General features: G+C 36.7%; 1 protein-coding gene across 1 annotated transcript in view; it reads right to left on the reverse strand.

The window, feature by feature from the left end:
* Positions 1-3,859, reverse strand: part of LOC106868335 (uncharacterized) — a 102,585-nt gene extending 98,726 nt beyond the window's left edge. Inside the window, exon 1 of the mRNA XM_052972618.1 lies at positions 3,830-3,859. The gene's annotated coding sequence lies outside the window, so the exon portion shown is untranslated. The remainder of the gene's footprint in view (positions 1-3,829) is intronic.

Below are 3,859 nucleotides of genomic sequence, written 5' to 3' on the forward strand. Positions count from 1 at the left end.
ATATATATATATATATATATATACATACATACATATACACACACATATATACATATACATATATATTATATATATATATGTAATATATATATATATATATGTGTAGGCACATATACATACACATACGAGTGTGCAATAAAACTGTAGGTAAGATATAGGGAGTATAAAATAGAAACTTCCTTTTATGGTTATCACCCCCCACCCAGACACATAATACACACTTTTATATATATACATGTATGTAAATGTATGTATATAAATGTATGTATATAATTGTATGTATGAATGTATATTTGTGTGTCTGTACATATATATATAAATGCAACTGTATGAATGCGTGTATATCTATCTATCTATCTATCTGTCTGTCTGTCTGTCTGTCTGTTTGTCTGCCTGTCTATCTATCTATCTATCTGTTTGTCTGTCTGTCTGCCTGTCCGTCTGTCTGTCTGTCTGTCTGTCTGTCTGTCTATCTATCTATCTATCTATCTATCTATCTATCTATCTATCTATCTATCTATCTATCTAAACACATCATACACCCAATGATCCTGGTGTTTGTAAGACTATAGGTAAAGATATATAAAGTATAAAATAGAGACTTCCTTATTTGGTTATCAAAATAATCTTTCATTAAAAAATAGTTTCGAAACAGAAAAACGAGGCGAGCATCCCAAATCTGATGCTGGCCCGGCTGAGTCAGCGGACAAGATTCTTCTTCCATTGCATCTTCTCTCTAATTCACGTTGGGTGTTTATTTTGAGAAATGTTGGTTGTTAACATAATCTGCCTCTTCCTTCGTCACTGGTGGGTAGATGGTTGCGCCTTTTTACCTTGTGCTACGACCTGCTAGAAAAGGGCAGCTAAATAGACCCCCAACTCACATCCTATCATCTAGCCATCTACTAAGCTATCCTTGCCTTTCACCATCTCACCTACTCATCAGCTTTAACCATCTGTCTGTGCGTCCTTCCATCTGCCAACTTCTGCCACCTCATCCGCCCCCTCATTCCCGCTATCCATCCCTGTCATCCATCCACCCACCCACCCACCTATTCTGCCGCACCCCGTTATTTGTTTGTAACAAACTTTTATACACTCGGCAACAAATATGCGCGAACCAAGTGAAGTGTCTCTACGTGGTCGCTCAACACGCAAGAAATAACAGCCAAGAAGTAGGCATTTACGCAATCGCTCAAAATGCTAGAAATAACAGGCAAAAGAAAGACCACTACGTGGTTGCTCAATGCTAGATTTAATATCCAAGAAGGAGGTCACTCAGTGGTTGCCTAATATGCTAGAAATAACAGCCAAAAGAGAGAAAGAACAAGAGAAAGAGCGAAAGAGAAAGGGGGGGGGGGTATCTGAGGTATATAATAATATAGAGAAAATGCAGTTAAAGCATCCAATTAGTTGCTCGGAGATCAGTCCCTATAGGCGTTCCTTCCTTCCGTCCCCTTCTATCTTTCTCTCCATCACCCTATTAGGATCAGCTGATCCCCGCATGGTTCTTGTTATTATTGTCATAAATCGTGTACAAAAGCCTTGCGGTATTTAATTACGGTCCTAAGATCTGAGTTCAAATCCCACCGCAGCCAATTTTGCCTTTTATCTTTCCGGGATCGATAAAATATAATGCTAAACAAATACAGGGATCCATATCATATATTCGACTTATTCCCTCTCCAACCCAAACAATTTCTGGCCTGTTGCCTATGCAAAAAAAAAAAAAAAAAATTATTGTTATTAATACTTTTTGCAGCGAATGGAACCTTCCCCTCTTTGCGTATCTATACCGAATTTGGTAAATATCCGGGCCAGTTTGGAAAAGTGAAATTTGAGATTGAAAGAATGCTCCATATATCATTGTATAAATATTGCATATTTTACAACGTGTATCTCTATACACGTCATACTTCTATACATACTCCATATATCTACACACGCACACCTACATATCTATACACACGTCTATACACACACCAGGTATTTATGCACACGCCATATAGATTACAACTTGTCATATTTCATTACTCGTTCGACTGAATTCAACCACGGCTAACTTTCCATCCTGACTAACTTTAATAGCATCAACCCCCACCTCCTCTCTGCCTTTCCCTTGTATGTATGTATGTATGTATGTATGTATGTATGTATGTATGTATGGATTGATGGATTTATATGTATATGTATGTATAAGTATATATATATATATATATATATATATATATATATATATATATGTATACGTATGCATATACAAAAAAAAAAGCTTTAATATTTCGTACGAATTAATTATTTCTTTAAACAAACGTTTACACATCTACATAACGTTTCAATCAGTTTGACATCCGATCATCATCAGGTGGATGTGAACATAGCACTGGAGTGAATTCGAACTAGCAACCCATATATCTAAAACTGAAGTAGTAACACTGTTAATCCACTCAGCAAATGGTTGCTTGTTCACACATCTGTGTCAGATATTTGAACGTTGAAGTGTTAATTATTTTTAAAACATAGAGACACGACTAAGAAAACATCGTTTGACAGAATGGTTAGCGCGTCGAACGAATTCCTAGTGGCGTGTTTTTTCTTTTTTTGTTTTACATTCTGAGTTCAAATCCTGTCGAAGTCACTTTGGGCTCGTCATCCTTTCGGTGTCTATAGAAAACGGTCATTTACTGAAGTGGATTTCTTTCTCCTCTCCTAGAATCAACTGATCCCTGCTTGATTGTTATTGAAACGTGGCCCGGAGCCAGTCGTAAACGACCGAGTGAGGTCCTAGCGACCTAAAATATATATGTTCCATACCAAGCTATAAAACAATAACTAAATCTTTGCAACCACCCAGGAATTGATGTGCTGTGGACGGGCTAAGGAAGGAAGAAAGGCAAAATCGCCTCGATGCACTTTTATAAGTTTTTTATAAAAAGAAATCTTGCGTAATTGTATAGTTGTTGCCACAAACTCTAATATTCGGCTTTTAAAAAAAATTAATGTTTTTTCATTTTTTGTTAAAGAGAAAGCAGTAATATGCAAATCAAGTATAAATTGTTGTTGTTGTTTAGCACCAGGTCAGCCCCGACTGTGAGCGAAACGTTTCAGACATGACCACTGCAACCTATCTTATTTTCAGAAATTATAAACAGGACGACATCATCCAAATACATTCATCCCCCACTTTCTTTTTACTAAAACACGTATGTCGTTTGAGAGGAATTCAGTTGTTATTTCTAGCAGGCCAAGCGCCCATGTAGGAGCTCCTTCGTTGCGAGTACCGTGGTCGAGTTAATTGTTAGGAATTATTAGTAAAATAAACGGTATTTTTGATTCTTTTCAATGATTAGGGGCCGGGAATATCCCTTTGTGCTTGTCTTATTTATTTATAGGCAAAACTTAAGATCCATTTGTGTATGAATTAATTTATGTATGTATGTATGTACGTGTGGTGTGCGTGCATTTGACTAGTCGTTACCGGCGAAACTTCGAAGTTACAATCTCTGCGAATTTCTCTCTCTCTCTCTCTCTCTCTCTCTCTCTCTCTCTCTCTCTACTGAGTGAATGCTGGTAATTCAACGTGTTGAGTTGCGTCCCTTCTTGAAAAAAAAAAATTAAAGTAATGTAATCGTTCGATAAATAGGGTTCGATAAAATAAATGCTAACCCGAAATAACTACTATAATTAATATGATCAATTAAAAGCTCTTGAAAGCAGTGCCCCAGTATGGCCACAATCCAATGAACGAAACCAGTAGAAGAACAGAATATGTACGTGTTATGTAGAAAAAAATGTATTTGAAGCTAGGAGAGATATGGAAGAGACCTACCTTAAGAGTAGCTACACCAGCAATGATTGA

This window comes from Octopus bimaculoides, chromosome 14 (assembly GCF_001194135.2).
Source record: "Octopus bimaculoides isolate UCB-OBI-ISO-001 chromosome 14, ASM119413v2, whole genome shotgun sequence".
Taxonomy (NCBI): Eukaryota; Metazoa; Mollusca; class Cephalopoda; order Octopoda; family Octopodidae; genus Octopus; species Octopus bimaculoides.